The sequence below is a fragment of the Bombus fervidus genome, chromosome 2 (assembly GCF_041682495.2).
Source record: "Bombus fervidus isolate BK054 chromosome 2, iyBomFerv1, whole genome shotgun sequence".
NCBI lineage: Eukaryota > Metazoa > Arthropoda > Insecta > Hymenoptera > Apidae > Bombus > Bombus fervidus.
The window spans coordinates 14,277,920-14,299,119 of NC_091518.1; the positions used below are offsets into that span (position 1 = coordinate 14,277,920).

The 21,200-nt window shown below is 46.0% G+C and overlaps 1 protein-coding gene across 1 annotated transcript in view; it reads left to right on the forward strand.

The window, feature by feature from the left end:
• The first annotated feature begins 456 nt into the window (after positions 1-456).
• Positions 457-21,200, forward strand: part of LOC139995334 (uncharacterized) — a 307,852-nt gene continuing 287,108 nt past the window's right edge. Inside the window, exon 1 of the mRNA XM_072018719.1 lies at positions 457-461. The gene's annotated coding sequence lies outside the window, so the exon portion shown is untranslated. The remainder of the gene's footprint in view (positions 462-21,200) is intronic.

A 21,200-nucleotide genomic window follows, 5' to 3' on the forward strand; every position in this document is an offset into this window, starting at 1 on the left:
TCGAGTCGACAACGATATATCTTTCGTCGGTGGATTCGTGCGAGAGGAACCCTTGACTCTCGCGTCCACCGATCGTGTTCTTATAACGTCTTCCTTTCTCAGCGATTCCCGAAATTAATAGCCGGCTAAGTGGCGGTTAAATTATTGCCTCGTAAATATCTCCGCGCCCTCGAGCCGCGGCCCCGTTTCCGTTCCTCTCTCTCTCTCTCTCTCTCTCTCTCTCTCGATATCTTCTCACGCCACGAAGAGGGTGCAAACGTCCCCGAGATTCTGCTTACTCCACGACGCCTCTGTGTTTGCTACGGATCTCCGACTGGTAACTAGATACCCTCGATCGTGTGTTTGAATCGCTCTATCTGAACGCGACTATTTGGATGAGCAATTCGTCGAAGATATACTTTGTGAGCTATTCGTGGAAGTATTTATACAAACACGTATCTGTACTTGTATCTTCGAACGTGGTGTTAAAAGATGAGGAGAGGGTGAAATACAAACTCGTAAATATCCTCGCTTGACCCTGCGTATCGATAGTTTCGTCTTCCTCTTCTAGAAACTGACGAAATAAGAAAAATCACTGTAATCGCAAAGCGTCGAATATTTTCGTTTGCGTTTAGATAATGTTCGATTCCACGGAGTTGCGAGATGAAAACTTCGCCTGCGGTGCCAACCGACCAATTAGATGGAATACTCGGTAACGCTCCGCTTAATTATCCCACCGCGTTTCGACGATGCTTTACAATCGGTTCACGTGCACGTGAGCGAGCGCGCGCGCGCGCGCGACCGCGCCACGAAAAGGCTACTCTCACAGCAGACGAGTGCACAATGGCCCCGGTTATGAGCGTACGCCTCGCTTCGAAAGGAAAACCACTTATTATCTTACTGTCAGGAGGGTGGTCGATTGCGCCGCATCGGCAGGAACGGTAACGAGCGCAGCAATTACCGCACTCTTTCATAGAGCGATAGCGAGAAACCAGAAAGCTGGCCGTCTTGGCAGAACAATAGCCCGCGTTTCGAGCTTTCGCGACCGCTATCGAGATAATTCCGCGTTGCCCCCGTCCTCACCACCGTGTCCGACATTTTCTCGACGTGCCTCGACCATGCTTTCGACGATTATGCTAAAAAACCATCTGACGCAGAGAACGATCTTTCGCGCGCGATTCTTACAACTCGAGTTCGTTACGATTGAAAAATTATTCTTCGTGTCTGCTATTATACACGTAGGATGAAATTTACAAATTAATTATCGAGAAACAGCGTGTACCGTCAAAGATGTCAACCGAGATTTTCACGTCGATACCGAAATAAAAGCATCCAAGGATCGACTAGATTTCGTGTACCACTTTCACGCCAAAAGTATCCGCAGTCGTGTTGAATGCGACGCGAGGCAGTCAACGTTCGCTTCAACCCCGGGCGCTGGCAGCCCTTTCAAACATCGTCGCCTTCGCCGGTGGTTTTCTTACGGCACGGCCGGGACAATAATTCCAACAATTAGATCGCGGCTATACGTTACGAGCTTTTTTCCAGTGCGAGGGTGGCCAGAAGCAAAGCAGCAGCGGCCAGGAACGCAACGACGGGGTGACGGTGGCGGGCGGAAGGGGGAAGGAGGGGGGAGGTTACGAAGACCATGGCACAAGGGGGATGAGGAACATGGCCGCACAGGCTCGACGTCTCCACCTTTTTATTGTGAGCGCCAGAGGCAGAAGGCAGAATGTCTGTCTGCTACGAGGTACGCGCGTGTGTGCGCGCGTACGCGAGCGTGCGAGCGAACGAGAAAGAAGAGGAACATCAACGGCAGGAGGTGGAGGTGGAGGTGGAGGAAGAGAAGGAGGTGGCTGTGGTGGAGAGAGGAGCAGGCACTGAGGTGGTAGGCATCGCGACGACGTCGGAGAGAACGAGAAAGCAACCGGAGGGAAAGCGAAACGAAGGAAGGTGGCGAAGAAAGAGGAAGTGAGAGAGACACGGGAGAGAGGATTTTGCGGAGGAGGCTGGCAGCCAGCACCTCTGACTGGCTGGTTGGCTGCGGAACAGTCCTCCTGCACACTTATTCGCCTGGTCGTACGGCGGTAGTCGCGTTTATTTATCGGCGGTTGCCGTTGAGTGGCGCTAGCGCGGCATTTTAATTGCACTCTTATAGCAGCACCGAGCACTCCGGGGCCCTCCAGGCCGCCACGCCGCTGGCCCCAGAGGGCCCTCCTCGCTCCCTTGTATCCCGGCCCCACCACCCTCTTTGCCAGCGAGCCGCACGCCGCCTCCGCGACCTCCGTTCAGTCCCCTCTTTCCTCCTTTTCCCCTTTCTCTTTCTCGTCGCGTTGCCCCGTATACCAAATCACCTCCTCCGCCTCGTTCTCCACCTTCCACCGCGCGTATTTCTCTCCGTGTCCACCGTTCATCGTCGCCGTTCCCTTTTCACCCTTACCACCACCCCCGTGAGCACCGGTGAGCAAACGCTTATACGCGACCACGACGTGGGAAATGAAGGTGCCGGATCGGCAGCGGACACCGAGACGGACCGAATTACCGAGCTGAGTTTTTTATTCTCAACTGGCGCCTCGTCGCCACGACGCTTGTACGGCCCACCGGTGTCTTGCTTCGGTGGTTCGTTGCTTGTGGCCTGTGGGAGCTGCGGAACGTTCACCGGCATGCAACCGTGCTCTAGACGCGTTGGACGATGTAACTTTTTAGAATTCTATCAGAATCCTTTGCTGGGCAAATTGAAATACACGATTCTAAGAGATAATGAAAGAAGGCGAAGAAATTTTGACCCACTTCGTAACGAAGTGCTCCGTGTTTACGAAGAATTCAATAAACGGGTAAAATACTCCGCAACGCGAGACACGGAGCAACAGTAAGTACTTATAATTTTTCTGCGAACTAAATTCTAGAGCACTCGTTTGTCATTCCGCGGCGAGAATGCTAGCGCGTAGGCGGTCAACCCTTTCTTCGTCGCGCGATTAACCATGCACGGCACACGTAAGCGTGTACGTACGTGAGAGTACTCGCGTGAAGATGCGCGACGGTATAAGCTCGCCTCCCCGAAGGCTCGTGTCCGGCGTATTTCAACCGAGTTATCATCGCCAGATCTACAGGGACTACGCGAGAAATTATTTATTAGCGCGGGACCCCTCCTTCGTCGCCCACAGAGGGAGAGAAGTTCTTCCGCGCGTGGAGACGCATCGTAAAAAAGATTAACGAGCGTCTGACCAACCCTGACGCTCGGCAAGGAGCGCGAAATCGCGCCGAAAGGGGTCCTCGGACGCGAAACCAGTCGAAGGCGAGATGATCGCCGCGGGGGTGCACGATTCCTTTTGATTTCCTGATCCTGCTCGGCAGACGGTCGCTCGCTCTGTAATTCAGAAATTTTAGGAGATAGATAAGTGCGTAAGAATACGTATGTAACGGCACTCGACCACGGAACTTTTCAACGATTTCGCGACACAAAGCGCTATACCTTCAAAGCGTAAGGCCGACATGCCTAATGTACCATCGATATCCTTACGGTTCTTTTGCCAAATATTCGGAAGAATGCATACGCGGCAACCGTCGCGGACATCTAATAAACGTGTACGTTGTGGGGATATCGAGGGGTAACAAAGAAAGGAATCCGTTTGGTTTCGAACAAAAGATTCATTCTGCCCCGAGCTGCGAAGTGCGAAAGGTTTAGCGTCATAGCGAAGCAAACACAATTCGAGATACGTGATTATTAACTCTTGATTGTTAATCGTTCATCGTTCATCGTAAATTGTTGATTGTTAATAGTTTAACAAACCTTTTTTTGTTGACATCAAGAATATTTCTTGCAGGCACCTTCACCAACAACCACCTCACGTAAAATAAAAATATACATAAAAATAATTTGCGACGCTTCGCGAATAGATAAAACGGGAAAGTTTAACATTTGCAGAGTAAGATACACCTTCTGTACCTGGGAAAGATGAAAGTTGAAAATCGGTTGCCGAAAGTTGTTTTACCTTGCATCGCGGAAGCAAGGCATGGAGGATAGAAAGAAGGGCTGTTTAGAACGTGTCTCGCTTGTGCGCACAGTAATCCCGGTTCCCGGGCATTATCGTTACCCTCAGGACTTTTCGACACCGAAGAATTTCGCCAAGGAAAATATTTGTCGGGCGTGTCCGGCATCGTGTATAAACAGATCGACTCCGATGGAAACGCGATTGTGTCGGACAGGTACCAACCAGTTAATGTCCCCATCCCTTGTTCCCGCGTTGTTCTCGCCCCGTTTTAAATGGAATTTCAGAGTTTCGTAGCCGTAGATATCTCACAAGGATACAGAAAGTACTTTGGGTATCGCGTAAATGAGTTCGTGAATTTTTTCTGTATATCTACGCGGAGTAACTCTTAAGAAATCAGGATGTAAAGTTCCTTGATAAAATCTGAATAGATTTACTAACTTATTGATCGATGTCTCGATAATCTGATTGGAGAAGGCCTGCACAAGTATTTACAAGTACATTTGCTTCGCAAATCTGAATTAACTGCATATAAGATCACTCTCGTCCGAATGGTCCCCAATAATTACCGATATAATAATACGATGAAAACGAAGAGTCGTGTGTTACCGAAATAAAAGACGACACTAACTTTGCCGCAGATATTTGCAGATTTGTAGTACCTTCGTTATATCTTCCTCGAACACGCATTTCCTACACCCTTAGCAACCACGGTAGAAACCCAATATGAGAATTTCAATCACAGCATCGCTTCGGGTGCCAGTAATTTTTAATCCCCCATCGAATGACACGGTGGAGAGGATAGGAATGAACGAAATTGCGGATCCTCGATCGTGGGAGCGTTGCAGGAGGATTCACGTTCGGGTGGCCTATAGATCGTAGACGCAGCAGCGTCACCGAAGCCGGGTGATGGCCCGTCAAGCATTCCTAGGCGTTCTGGTTTCGCCTCTTTCTCGTCTCTTTGTGAGGGGGGCGCGCGGTCGCGCTACAAATCCGGCAAACTCTCGCGAACGACGTCTCTTGAATAATTCAGCGAGACCGGTCGCGGTGTCCTACGGGAGCACGGCCGTTGATTGCCTCGGCAGAGCGTGATCGGCTCGCGCACAGACCGAGCGCACCGCCAGGAAATTCTCTAAGATTCCCGCTCTCAAAGTCCGCCACGCCGCCGATTCAAAAGAATTCGAATTAGGATACGCCGCGAGTTAGTTCCTCCTCGATTGATCGCCACGCATTTAACGAAGAAATATTTGAATCGGTGAACAGGAGAAATTATATTCGGAAATTAGGTAGAAATGTAGAATAGAATATCGCGGAAAGACAGCGGCTATATTTTCTATATCATTGGTAATTCTTCGGAACTTCCATTAATTGTTCGTTTTCCGAAAGTATCGTTAATCATTAGAACGGAAATGAAAAAATTAACTGTCGGAAAACTCGCACCCACGATCGGCGAACGCATAAAACGTTTCTTTCGAAGAACAACCGATGGCGCCGACTTCCCAGTCGATGTTTCTTCGAGTTTCTATCGTAAACTCACCGGTTGCACGCTACTTTCCAGGGTTAATTGTAATTTATCGTCGGAAAGGGCAAAACGGCGTAATAATTGGGGTAGTCGGGCGCATTAATAGGATTCAGACATCTTGCACGCTTCGTACGCGATCGTGGCATCGCATACGTTCTCGTTAAAACATTACACAATCGTATCTCTTGGCGGCAGATCCACCGGAAGCGTTCGACAGGCCCGACGAACGACCCCGGAAACGTCTCTGCGAGAAGAAACCCCCTGCTTCGCTAGAAGATCGAAGATTTTGCTCCTTGGTTGCAAAGGAAGTCGATATTGCTTTTATTAGCATATTAATTGTAAGGCTTTCTGGATGCAGTTCGAGATAACGTTGTGGCGATAGACGTTATTCCTGGCTGATTCGAACTGAATCTGATTCACTAGGACTTGGACTAATTTCAATTTTAATAAGTATATCGGTTTTTCGAATATAATTTTTTATAAAATAATTGAGCAAGAAATTCGTAACCAAAACAGTCATCCAATAAGTAATCGATAAACTTTGTCTAAACTCTATATCCATCTCTTTTCCTTCATATTCATCGATTCTAAATATGTAAAATTTTAAATGTGTAAAATTGCGATAATTTCTAGAAGCGTTTTTTCAAGACGAACAAGCATACTGCTTCACACGGTTCACCGCAGTAATCGCGATCGAAAGCTTCATGCACCGCGTCTTCTGCCAAGAATTCCTGTTTCTCACCTTCGAATGCGATTTTCCCGAAAAGGAGACGCGGTGTCCGGAACACAATCGTATCTCGCGGAGCCGGTTCAGCGCGACGCGCTGCGCGGAAGTGTGCACGCGGTGCGGCGGATCCGCGTCGGCAAAGTGGAAACGAGCGTCGATGCATCGCATCACGGCTCGTTTGCGATTCCCCTGGTAGACGGGGTACCCGTGGGACGCGTTCGTGTTGCGTACCTACCAAGAGGACTTTGCCGCCGCTTAAGCGCGACGCATTTACATTCCCGGGCTACCGTTAGCAAAGGAAGGCCGGCCTCCTCGGGAGGATCCTCGAATCTACATAAATATTCGCAACCGAAGAGGGCGGCAGCTTAATTTTTTGACACGTGTAATTCCATAGAGGGCGATCGTTAATGGACCTCTCGCGTACACGTATGCAGATTTAAGGAAGGAAGCCGATCGCTCGAATCAACGATCCGGTCATGGCGGAGCCGCTGTCAGGGGCCCGTCACGACCCCCGTCGCGTCGATCTCACTTAAGCGCTGATTAGCAGTTCCGAAGGCAATAGAGCGAAAGTTGGTTCGTGTAATTTCTCGAAGGTATTCCTTTTGCTCGAATCTCTCGATTACTTGACCTGGCGCCTAGCTATTTCTTGCTGAAGCGTAGCGTGATAAAATAACGATATGGTGGTGTAAAACGAAGACGTTAATTCTTCGTGTATGGTATGGAGGAGGTGCGAAGCGATTGAACATTTTATCACCTCGTGATTTGTGTGGGGAATTATTAAATTGTATTTGCGATTACTTAGGTACAATATGACTATGATATTCAGAGAATATGTACAAATTTATACACGATGATTGTCTAGCTAGTTAATATAACAAGATAAAGTGTTCATATTTTTAGTAGCCATTCAGTGTAAAGTAGAAAGGAGAACCTGTATCCGCGACGTGGTTGGCAACACTACCTTTCAGTCAAATCATAATTATAAAAATACCTACTTTTAATCGGTATTATTATAAAGATAGTCGCAGTATTCACGAAGCAAACACGTAGTCGTAATCGTTTGTACACCGTAAAAATATGACAGAGTCAGCCGTGAGAGGTGGTGGCAGTAAAAAAAGTATCTTGCGTGCTTAATGGACTTCCAAGCGGGCCGTTATCTTTCAATTTCAATCTCATATTAACCGGTAAAGTATAAATTACGAAGGCAATCGCGAACGATCTTCCAGCCTCACGCTTCGTTGGCCGTCCTCTTCGCGTAATTTATGGCGCATCGGTTCGCGATTTATCGTGATTTTATGGTTCACCGAGACGTTGATCGTCTCGCCGGTGAGTTCGAGTCTCGCACATTAGCTGAACGGCGAACAATTAACCTTAATGGCGGCAATAACACGTTACACCCTGTGTTGCGCGCCTGGTCACCACCCTTCGACCGCTGTTTTTGCTCGTAATTCGACGAAGCCTCGCTCTTCCGGCTCGGTCCTCGTGAAAATGTCACGATTCCAGTTACTCCAAACAAGCGTTCACAATTTATACTGATCTCTATTACTCATGGTTTCCCAACCTTTGTGTTTCAACTGTGACGTTTTTAACACGTAAATGAAACATTTCTGTCTTTGAAAATAAGATTTCGAATATATAATACATGGTAAATAGCCCCCGTTCCAAATTTTCATCGTTCTTATTGAGATATGTATAATTTTGTGTGCTAGATTAGATTGGCCGCGTAGTAGTGATACACGTATGCAAATATGAGCGTGTAGAAGTATGTGTGTGCGCGGCGTCTCGAGAAACAGATGGGACAAAGAGGGTACTGAGACGCGTGCAAATGTATATCGACGAAGATCCTGGAAATCGTTTATTAAATAAATCTAAAATTATTTTAATATGAATTCTAAGTGTAACCTTAGTGTTCCTTTACTTTTATTTCGGCAATTAAGATCCACAATTCTCAACAGTCCTTCTCGCTACTTCTTCACGTTCGTATCTGTTCAAATATCTTGTTTTCAAATTCTGGTACGCTTTATTCGTGAAAGTTATGGAATACACAGGAAATAGTGAAATACACCGAATGCCAGTACCAAACGTTAAAAAATTATATATATTTCAATAATACTATCGGGAAATGTAAGATCTATTTCGCGTTATCAAATCCGACAAGAATAGCGAGCTTCGTACAACCTATAAATCTTCTAAATATTGTAGGGTTTAGAAACATTTGTATTAATTTAGGAAAATATTCTAATTTATACGTATAGGAATCGTGGAAATAACCGTTTCTCTTCAATAATATCTCGTAGCAGCGGCTAAAGAATAGAATTTCCGATAGTCGAAAATATTCCGGTCGCCGAAAACATCTGCAAATAAAACCATAGATAATTCACTATCAATTAATTGAATCAGCGAAATATCTCGCGACCCTTATTAAAAGAAACGATCAGCTCGCCGTTCTCCGCCGAAAACCTCCGTGTCTACGACTTCGATGTACAAAAATACCTCGGCCCGACAATCTTGCCATCGAGATCTAGCTAGTCCAACGACTAGCTCTCCGGAATATTTCGCGCTAATTGTCAGAAGGTTATCGGCGATCTCATTATACGCATACCAGCTGCGTGTATCGTTGCGTTACGGTTGTACGCGGCTGAATCCTCGCCGGTCGTCCTCGCCGAGGGAAAGAGAGGCGAGAAACGCTCGAAAAGAGCGAGCGAGAGAGGGCAGAGGAGACGAGCAGGGAGGTTTTACACGGGCGAACGTTCCCTACGCTCGTTTAGTTGGTTCGCGCGAACGAGGGTGATGTCACCGTGCCTGTTCGATCCGCTATCGCGAATTTTAATGATGGTGCAAATGTCTCGGCGGACCGGCGCTATATTATCTTGGAGTTTAGGCCGGATGCGAGGCCGCCCACGCTAGCCCCGGCCACCATTCCTCCGCTCGCTACTTATACTCGCCCGTCTGTCCACGGAATTTCGGCCTTTGTCTCTTTCTCCTCATGGTCAGCTATCCGAGTGGCAGAGCTCTCGTGTTTCGATTCTTTCGTTTCGATCACTGCCTCTTCTCTCGCGCGTTCCATGATGCTGCGTTCTTCGTTGATGCGTTTTTCATTGGGCTGACGGGGTTGAGGGATGCTTTCCAAGTTGGCTGTCACGTAAACCCTTTTACGAGTGGAGCAACCTCGAAGACAATTATTTTTTTTTTTTTCGGAAGATTTCTCGCATTTCTGACACCAGATGGAAATACGCGCTTTCAACTTTTCATAAACAATAAATTCATAGCGTGCGACAATATTCGAAATGCAAAATTTATAGAATCGTTTTTCGTAAATTGCATCAGCCTGTGGCGCGCAACATTGTAAAAAGCTTAAAATATTTCTCTGTATATCGTAGAACGTAGGATATAAAGAGTAAAATACTGGAAGATTGTAAAAAGATTGGTATGAGATTGAAAGGATGACAAGAAGAAGTGGGAATGGCATTGGAAATGAAAGGATCCAGCTTAAGACTAAATATAACCCACGCATCTTGCACGTTTCCATTGTTTCCCCATAAAGTAGGGCGTTATCCCTTATCAAAAGTGTATCTTATATTTATAGAAATTTGCGCGACATAAGGTAACGTTACATTAGTTAGATTTGTTCAGGCAGTTTCTTAACATTCGTGCTGCTCGCAGCCGATCTTGATCTTTTTCTTCTGTTTCTTCCTTTCTGGCTGCAGTTTAATCTTCTCGCCTTGTATCCACGCTTTCTGGGCCCTGTTCATTTTTTGTCTTTCATTTCGCTCTTTATCTTCTGCTTGTCCTCTTCTTCTTTTCTCTTGTCTTCATCCGGACACACGATGTTCCCGGGGATCTTTCTCCGTTCGTCGCTTTTTTCCTACTTTTATCCTTCTAATTCGTTTTTCTCGAGTTTTCTTCCTTCTTTTCTTTTTCTACATTTTTCTGGCTCCTTCTTCTCCATAAGCCTCCTATTCCGATTATTTCAGGCATTAATTTTCGTGGATCCATGGTACATTCGTGGATTAAAATATCTACGTTTCTTACAAAAATATATTATACTAAGATTTCACAAAAATTATTATATCTACAACGGAAACTGTAACTGCGATACACTTCGATCTTCCTCTTCGTCTTATTGCTTGAATCAAATTCCTTGCGGACCCGTCAGTTTCCGGTGGCGAGACGCGAAGAGGTTGCGCAACGAGGTGGCGTGGCTCGAAGGGGTCGAACACAATGGGGATAAATTATCGGCGTGGCGTAGAAGGTCAGCGATTCGAGTGGCATCGTGAGGCACGGTGCCGATTACGGTTGACGTTAATTTAGCCGATGAAACGCGCGAAACGAGACTTACGAGGCACGAGATGGTGAATGAAAGGGAACGAAGGAAGGTGTACTCTACTCGGCGAAGATTCTTCGCCGCGATCGTGCTGCCACGCCGGCAGAAAAACGACGAACACAACGGCTGTATCACGCGATTCCACCGGCAACTTCGTAAATTTCAATTTATACCCGTGTCGGCCGACCCTGTTCATCCGTTTAAGTGCCACGCGAACGGCGCTACTAACGCGCCAACGAAAAGCAGGTGATTTCTACACTCGCGCTCCGACATGCACATCAAAACATCGATCGACTATCCTACTATTCGGTAAACTTGCTGGAATTCAGTTTTATCGTCTTGCTTTTGCTGTATGACTTATTTCGATCGCAGAACAATCTGCCATGTTTTCGTTGCCAATTACATATTTGATAAGTTGAGTAAGTTTCGTCAATCTATTACCGGGTATCTAAACACCGGTTGTCGGCTGTATCCTAAAAAGTTACGTACTTGACATTTACAAATTTATAAGATATTAGATCGCTTATTAAGCAAAGGAATATACAGTCTACCACGAAAACACGTTACGTAGATTTTTTAATGTTGAGTTACATATTTCGGAATTATTTTTTATAAGAAAAGGAAAAAAGAAGAGAAGAAGGAAGAAAAGCTAATGATTCTTCTACTAATTCGAGGATTTAATCAGAAGGAATCTAGCGTTGTTGGATATAGATCTTTTATGCCCTACAATCCGTTTCGTTAGAGCTGGATAATGTATCGGTGATTACAGTTTCAGAAGGGACACGAATCGTCGATGTAATTCGATCGAACTTCAAATCTAATTCGAATCAAAGCTAATTCGCTGATCGCAAACTTACAGCGTTTCATTAAACTGCTGTTCTGTTCACTCTGGGAAACTCGTGCTCGCGATCCGCAATTACTGATTTACTATTGCCGGGAGGCCATTGGCAGGTGGCGAGTTGTTTCTTCGACGCGTTAATTATTTGACGCGACGCTGGATGAAAATTTACGCGCAGTCACGATTGTGTCGACGAAACGCGTGAGTTCGGTGAAAGCTGTGGTCAATTAATGCGATACTGGTTGTAACATTACCTGGTGAGACAGATAACAGACACTGTGCTCTTGTTGCAGACAATTCTGTTTCTAGTATGAAGCAGATTAAATAATATCTTCCACCAATTGAAAATAGATTATTCGCTTGCTGCTTTAAAATTTCCTTATCCTCTTCGATACGAGAACCGTCCTCAAATAACAAACTGTTATTTAATTAAAAAAGCGTATAATTTCAAATATTTCATTATAATTAACCGTGACATTGTAACGATAATTTACTCTCTTAGAATTCTCGAAACACAAGACAATTGTTTGGAAAAAAATGTGTCCAGCGCGAGGAGCGTGAAAACATCACACGAACGATAAGAATTACGTCAGAATCGTTGTTTTATCAAAAGTTCGCGGCGAACCCAGTACGAATCGCGTACGCGCGCGATGAAAAATAAAATCTATGATTACCTTGTGCAGGTACTTCGTAGCGACATCGAACGAACACAATTGCGCGCGACGTCTCGTTTAATCAAGGCCGAATGTTTTACGCTCGATCATTAAAAGCGAAACGGCCCGTGTTATACGCGAATGCATAAACCTGAACGGCGATATCGGCTTTTACGTCGGTTTTATTTAAATAAACTTCAACGACCCCGACACCCTCGTCCTCCGCGACGATCCTCCGCGACGATCCTCCGCGACGCCGCGAGACGATCCAACTGCTCCCGGTGGAAGGTGCTTTACGCGATCGTACAAAAGGCAATAAACCTTGTTCCTTGCACCAATGATTAGTTGCTTCGAGTTTCCTTCTTTTTCTTGTTTTTTTCTTTTCTTTTTTTGCAAATGGTATTGTTTCGTAACGAAGTGCTGGTTAAACGTACGGTGATATAGTGGGGTTATAAAACCACCGAGGAGTTAGGGTAAACGTGTTTTGGCTGCCAGAACAAAAATATACAAAAAAAATCACAGCTTTCCTGTATCCTGATTTCTACTGTACAATAAATATCACTCCGATAATATTTTTCAAACGATTCTTTCGATCGCCAGAGTCTAATTTGCTTAGTCAAACTGGAAATCGTAAGATACCGTCGATTTTCTCGGAAACAAAGTTCGTGTGAACACGCGTCATCGAGTTACACTCGATCCACTGTACTGGTGCAAGGAGGCGAGTTGATCGACGAGTTGATGAATACGAGACGCGACTCTCAGGCTCTGTTTCCCAGGAATTCGCAACGTTTCGATCAGCTGAATCGCAAATGAGAGAAAAATATTCTCTGCGCGGTTCCCGCTAATAATGCATCGACAAGCCGGCTTATCGCCACAACCGATCTGCCAGATCTAACACGGGTTTGTCGCATGAGTAATCGATTTAATACTCGCGCCAGGATACATGCGTCCGATTTATGTTTAAAAGCGCCGATGTATCGAAAGAACACGAGGTATCGAAATAACGACGCTGTATAATCTCATTTCATTACGAATAGAAGTTCTAACTATTTCTGTGTCTTTCATGGTAATTTCTTTTCCTTTTCCTCCGAGGTATTGCCGTTGAAAGTTCAAATACTCAATTTTATTGAAAAATTTAGTTACAACTTTGGAGAATGAATCGTGCGGTAAAGATGACTATTCAAATTACAATAAAAATGGTAAAAGGATGAAATCCTCAAGATACAAAAAGCCTTAGAATCTTCGAAAAGATAATCTCTCATCGAAGACAGTGGCCAATTATTTTCTGTCAACCACCATCTCACCCTCAAAGTCCATCACACGGACAACACTCACGAAGCTAACCATTCAGCATAGTCTAGTACCGCGCAATCGTCTAGGAAACATTCGCAACGGAAGATATTATCTCGGAGATAGATCCTCGATAGTGGAAACGGTCATTAACGTCGCGTCAAAGGGTGAGAAGATCGCGAAAACGGCGTAGACTCGCGAAGGTTGTTCACGGAGGCTAGTGACGGACAGCCGGGCGAGGCCCGCGCACGAACAAGAAGAGAAACGAACGCGGTTAACTCGCGTGAACCGCGTAGGCCGCCTAACGAGCTCCGGCGAGCGATGTGTACGACGTTCTCTCTCCTCTCGGCATGCTCTCGTTATCCGAGCTCAACACCGAGGCCCACCGACCTATACGTGCGTGTGCCCACGATACGTGCCCCTTAAACAGTGACTTAATCACCCGGCAGCATCTCAGAATCGCGCGGAAATGTTCTGTTAAAGGTCGCGGTTTTTTCGCCGTCTCCCAATCGATGCCTTTTGTCCAGCTGTTTTATTCCAAGAATCGTTCCCATTTCCATGACCATCGAATCGACGGTCAATCACAAAAATTTTAATCGTATCGATCGAATCTGAAAACATGCGAATGCCTTCTCCTATCAACTACGCTTTTCTGACACTTTTCTCTCGTCACTTTTCTTTAGAAACCAGGCAAAAATCGTAGTTCGTAGCTCGACGTTAATTCTACACGGTAGCAATTTTCTCGTCGAAACCGCGTTATAAGAGAGTATTGTTTTTCAAGAATTAACGAAGACTACCGAGAAACAACCCTGACACTGTCCCTAAGAATTTTCGAGGGATCTCCACAAACTACATCCTTTCAGAGACGAATGAAACGGAATCGTTATATGGCACGTAAGCTTCCTAAATCGATCGAGAAGCGAAAGACGGTCGCGTATCGTCCATCAGGAGCGCGGTGGTTGCGGCCGCAACGAGGCAAGGCGTCGGAAACGATGGTGCAAGGAAGAAACCATTCCCCTCGATTCCATCCATTGAACGTCGGCCAGCATCGTTACCGGGCTGCAACAATACGTACGCGAAAGAACTTGGAATTCCGAGTTGACGACGCTCATGGCCACCTCGCCGCTCGTTCTTTGATAAATTGATTCCAGGTGTAAGAGTGTCCCCGTCGTCGTCCCCGTCGCCGTCGTCGTCGTCGTCGCGAGTGCGCGCGTTTCCAGCCGAGTAACGATGCCGGTCGGTCATTGTCTCAGGTATTATCGAGACGGGCATCTCTCGACGCCTCTTCCAGTTGCGGGGGCGAACGGGACCCGTCTTCCATTTTTTCTTCTCCCCCGTTTCTTTTCCTCTTTCTTCTTTTTTTTTCCCTTCTCTCTCGCGCTTCCTTTCTTTCGCTCGTTCGTTTCCTCGTCTCGTCGACGCGACCGTCGTCGTTCCGCCTCGTCGTTCGACCTCGAGGAACGAGAACGAACGCGAGAAGAAAAGCTCCGCACCTCCGACTCTTGGGCCATTCTTTCAACCCGTGGAAACAGAAGGGTGTCGGCTCGCTAGGTCGACCAAGCGGAAAATTATAAATAATGACGAGCCTTTACGCTCTCGAGATCTGGCCTCCTACTCCCGGCTTACCACCTGACGACGAGATATCAGAGGGTGGCGGGACGAGGAGCTTTTGGGTATCGATGGTACGGTGATAGGTGGCTTCGTTCGATCAGCAAATGGGTGACCGATATTTAAACGAAAGCAATTTTGGGGACGATCGTGCGGGAAAAATCGGAAGAACTTTAGGCGAACGTGTATTGAAATATCGATAAAGGTGTGTAATACGGAAGAGATTGTTACCTATACTGATGTTGAATACGAAATACAGTGATGCAAGATGTTAGAAACCGAACACATATTATATGCTCGATAAACCATTCAATTACGTAGACAAGAAAAAAGATATAAGAAAATAAATACAATATCGAGAACAATTGTGAATACAAATGAAATTACGTAAACAAGTAGATCGATAAAACAAGCAAATATATAAATAAACGAGCGATGTATATAAAGTTGTCAACCGCATCCAGCGTGTCTCATCGTCATCGGTGTAAAACCAGGGTCCTCGATTTAATATACAGTATTCTGGCGACAGATACCGTGTTACCGAACAGAGGTAGTAATATACTCGGCAATTTCAAACCAGTAGCTATTCGTTTCGAAACGATTCGGTAACAAAAAGTTTCTTCGTTGATATTCAAAGTTAAAATACGCAAAAAGCAACGGCAATCAAGTGCCTATTTGCAGGAGCACAGCCCGAACGCCATAACCGGCGCCTCTATCGAGAGCGAAGAACCGAGATCGTCCACTTTCGATCGAGCACAACTCCATCAAGCGTAATCTGCATCCAATCAAGGAGCTCGTCGACCGTTCGATGGTGTGACTCGACATATAGAGAAGGATTCGTGCCGAGAGAGCCGTTTCCACGAACGGTCGAGCCGACATCTCCTTAACGATCGACCCGCTGTGTATCGGCAAGGATAATCGTCGCATCCGGTGCAAGGAGACGAGACGCTACGAGTCTCGTTATCGCGCCACGTCTGTCGTTTGTGCGTGCGTGCTCGCGCGGTTTGACGCCGCCTCGAGGCCACCAGACCTTGATCCTTTTTTCGCGAACCCAACGCTTTTTTTCGAGCAGATTTTAGCCGAGGGACTGGGGAATTTTCGCGCGGTGTAATGAGAAGGTAGATGGGTGAGAAGATACAAGGCAAATGGGAGCCGTTGCTTCTTGTCGAATAAGTATTCAGTTTGGAGAAGACGAGATCGTGTAAGTGAAAAGTAACTGATTGTCTATTAAAATGTATCGTATATCGATTGTGTTCGTAAACACTAGGATACGAACAAATAGAATAAAAATTTCATAGAACTCTCAGACTTTTTTTATTACTCCACGAAACGCGTCTCTATCTTAGCGCCACTGCTAATTATTTAGAAGATACCGGTGAAGAGCAGGGAACTGGGAGAACCTAGATCACGTGACGCGTTACTAATGAACGTTAAGGGTAGATTCGGATGAGAAATTAATGAAGAAACGTAGAGGAATACGGATGTTTCGAAGCGGTACAGCAGGAAAAAATAAAAGTCCGCCAGGATTGCCCGTGTCAGGTAATCTTAATCGGTAAATGAGACATAACCAGTTCGGGGACGGTGTTTGTGTCCATTAACCGCATACCCGGGCATTAAACCGTGCCCATAAAGGCCTCCGAAACCTCAGCGTGTTTTCTCGAAACCAGAGACCGAGCGAAACATACTCGAAGATGTGGAAGACCACGTCGACGAAAGGAAGAACGAGGCCCAGAGGACTTCGCGGTAACCGGACCCCGTGTATCTTAACCTGAACTCAAAATGAATCCCAAGCTCGAGAACCACGTCTATGCATCGTAGACTTTACTGTAATCTCTGTTATCTGGTGTCTTCTCCGTTTCGAAGTTGTCATCAAATCACGAATGTAGGATAAAATATGTTTTAACCCTCGAACGAGTTGTATATACACAGATATAATAATCTTGACTTGAGTTATCTAATTTTAGATCTTATTTTCACGCTAGGCTTTAAAATGAAATTAGATACAATGGAAGCAAAGAGGTATGCACCTTAATAAACGTTAACGTTGCTTGCTCCAAAAACAGCTTCGTAATTCGAATAATTATCACAGCAAAAGAATCTGAAACTAATCGCTGTAAGAGTTGTAGCTTCGATACAAAATCTAAACTTTTGAGATTATCATGACTCAATCATACTTGCTATTATATTAAAAAACCATTCAACAAACCCCTATTTTTCTAAAAACCATCGCATTTCAACGAAGCTCGCGCAAGAATGCCAGAGCGATGGGGGCCGAGAAGCGCGCAATCGCCGGTGTTGCGAGCGGCGGGGGCGCATCCTGTACAGCGGCGAACGCGACTCCGGCAGAAGTCCGAACGAACGATGTTTCGCATTTATAACGAAAGACGTCGGAGGAAAGCAAGGTCGCAGGACGGGGGAAGAACGTACGAACACACACGGTCCCCCGAATACACGGGGCCAAACACACAGCGTGGCCGTGCAGCCGCTCATCGAGAAGAGAGGATGTACCCTCCCTCTTCTGGCACTCGCGGTGATCGGACACCGGGAGTATCCGAAGAGGTATTCGAGACTCTTGTAGCCTGTCCTCGGTGGATGGACCACGGGGAGCACGGCGGTGGGTGAGCACCGAGGCGAAGGTGGAGGGACTCGCGGCGCATCAAAGGGCGCCGCCACCAGGATATAGGGTTACCGACTCGCCATAGGCCAGGTTATTCCTCCTAATAGCCTGTATTGGGTTAGGACGGCTGTATATAGCAGTTTCGAGCTTCGTTCGCTTCGTTTCTTTCTCCCTTCTACAGTCCCCGAACCCTATCCCGATCTTCTCGTCCTCTGTCTCTTTCCTCCTCGCTCTTCTTACCCTATCTATCTGTTTGTTCGTGTCCCTCTTCTGTTTTCTTGCCATCCGACTCTCGGTCGCGTAGCTACGTGCGCGCGAGTCCTCGAGAGCGAAAATCACCCTGGTCCTCTTCCTCCCCTATTTGTAGTCGGCGAAGCGTGAGCTGTAGACACGACGCGTCGTCGTCTCGACAATGGTTCGCCTCCTTTCGAAAGAGTACATCTATTCGAACAGGCCTTCGCTCGGCCCCACCGCGGTTCCGCGCAAAGATTTCTTCGAGACGAGATGAAAACTATGGATAGGCTGCTTGAAAAAACAGGTGTCGAGAGTCGCGCGCTCTTTCACCGAAGCCTCTTCCCGCCTTGTCGGGACGCGGAGGGGCGTGAATTGGTCGCGTGTGATCACGAGAACACGGTCGCGCTGATCTCGACTTAATCCATCTTAATCTACGTCTAGACTCACAAAATCCGAAGAAGCTCGTAGAATGTACGCTGTTCCTCGAACATAGACTCATCGAATACGTAATCCTTGACCTAATATCGCGTTGCACGGAGGATATACTCGGAGAGGAGCAGCCTTCGAACGCGTATAAAGTTGGAACGAATCTGCCATCAACGGAATCGACGCTCGATCACAAAGCGCGTCGAGTAGCCGAGAGAAATTGCCAGCCACCCGCGAATGACACGAGTCCCTCCCATAAACGGCGTTCCTGCAACCACGATGGGATTCGAAGCTAATAAATAGCGAGCAGCGAACCGTAGCCGCCGCGTCGCCACGATCGGCTGCGGCCTAATGCATCTAATGAGCTTAATCTATTTTTGTCGGTCGTGTAAGGGCGCAGCGACAAGGCACCGAGCGGTCGATCAATCAGTTGCTTCTATATCGGTAAATAAACGCGTCGCGAATCGCCGCGAGCCGCGTTTTCTTTCACTGACGTAACGAGTCGGATACGATGTTACCGGTCACGTTGCAACCGCGATCGACCAATACTCTCGCACTTAGCCGATTCCCTCGCGGTCGATCGCTTGTATATTAAGTACAGTTAATTAAAATCAGTGAACCGGTTTCGTTTAATAGAAAATTATAATGCAAAACTAATTATCTGCAAGTGGAGCACTCTACGATACATGATTTTTTGTAAGAACATGTAAAGAGAAGTCGTCAAGGATGATTATGATGAATAGGTGAAACACGTGTCGATATTATGTTCGATTATACGTATGGTGTAAATTGTAAACGACGTCGTTTATGAAAACCATTTAAGAAACAAGGTTAACGACGATCAAAGGACGTGGAGGAAGTATGGTTGACCTAATTGAACCTGTTTGATGTAATTGAGTAAATTGGTAGGCGCTCATTTCGAACCGCGTTAGCTATTATAATTCAAAGTGTTAATGAGGGTTTCTGGTCGCCACCAACAGTTCATCCGCGGAGAGCTTCATAAATCACAATGCAGCGCGCTGAATATTTCTACGCGTTACGAAACACATACATACATGAGAATCTCATATTTTCTTCGTAGAATTTAATTCTACAAAGAATTCGTTGCAACTAATAAAATTCCAAGACGTTTTATTTAACACATAGGAGAGAAACACATAAATTATTCTATGTGTTGAAATATTTTCACGAACATCTTTAATTACATGTTAAAAATCGATAGCTCTGGTACTAAAAATGATCTTCGAAGTATCAAACTCATCCTTCCAAAGGAGGTAGGGTCTCGTCACTTCAAAGAAGACTACGGTCAACACCTGGATCGAATAAAGAACGTCGATTTCTTTCGGATAGTTTTGCGGCTATTTCACAAGTGGATTCTCGCTTAGATTTAAAGACTCGCCGAGGCAGAAGCTGGACGATTTCACGGTGGTCTCAGACTGGAATTAGTCGAACAATTCGAGCGGGCTGCACAGTTCGCGCTTCCACGGTGTCAGGCGGGATAAATTAAAGCGGCAGAGGACACGAGGAGAGGAGCTGTTCCATCGAGCCCGATCCCTTCTGTGTTAGAATGACGGATCCGTTCGAGGGGCCATTTAGTCTATAGATACCGATCTCGACGGGGGCACCGGGTTCTCTCCTATCGCTGGAATCTTAGGCGACGAGAGCTGCCTTGATCAAAACCGCTGAGAGCCGAACCAACGACGTTTTCTGCGGGAACGAAGCCACTTGATGGCTAGCTAGGCTAAAGGTGTTGTTTATTTCTTTCTTTCGACCCGGTGTCGCGTTTGAGAATAAGAATTTGTAGGCAGTTCTTGAGACTCGAAATTCCAGGATGTAACACTTTGGAGAAACTACCAATATCAAATGTTCGAAGTAGTATACGAAACGTACAACTGTTCCAACTTAACTAACCGCCTCTTTATATTTCTATCAACGATACAACTCTAACTACGAGATAAACCAGAAATCTTGGCAAAGGATAGGGAGCTAGATTATTCCAGTAGGTGGTTACACGTTCCTTCATGGGACGGGAGGTAAGAAGGTTATCATTGTTTGGTTGCACGCAGCACGAAATAGGAAACGGAGAAGGTGGGCAAAATGGGAGGGAGATATTAGCGAAACAAATAACTTGGTAGGTTAAGGGTGTGAACGCGTTAGTGTATCCAGGGTCGACAACGAGATCGTGTTAGTTTCGGATTGGTAGGACACGCGGGAGGCCAGCGAAAGAGGCTTCGTGTAGTATAATCGAGTAACCAAGTGAGCGCAGTATGCTTGTACGTGGCTCATGGCAACTACTATGCGAGTAAGCGAAGCTTAGTCCCCCGTATTAGCATATGAGCGCTGCCTAATTAACGCCCCGACCACCGTCGCCGACGGGGCATTAAATAATGTAAACCTGGGACCTCGCCATTGTCTTACCTAAAGCCGTGCGTAAAACTCGGGTTAAGTCAGGGAGATTCGTTACCAGATTTCCAAGCGGCCTCCGGCTAATCTCTCTCCTGTTTCTACCCGACTTCGGATAAATAAGAATCTGCTGTCGCTAATTTGTATACTCTGCTGATTGAAGCCAGATCGTAAGATTTAATATAATACGAAAGACGTTATTATAAGGTAAAATGGATGATGACATTTTAATTGACGCTTAATAACGTAATGGCTTGATAATGTTTCATAATAGTGTAATTCAGAATTACGTAACGTATAATTGTAAGAACGTAGAAACATAAACGTAATACATGTAACGTTACTTGAAATAAATACACGCAATGAACGAGTCTGACGAAGACGTCATTGCGATCAAATATGAGCTGTTCGAGAACCACGTTAAACAACTCCGGTTCTATTTGTCGAGACAAATAGAAACAAGCGATGACGTTGCAAGCACAAATCGCGTTACGAAACATTTTCTTCTCCAAAAAATAAATCTCATCCAGATCATCCAGATGTAAAAAGTCCATGGAACGGATCGAAACGAGATCTCCGAAGAAGAGCGAATC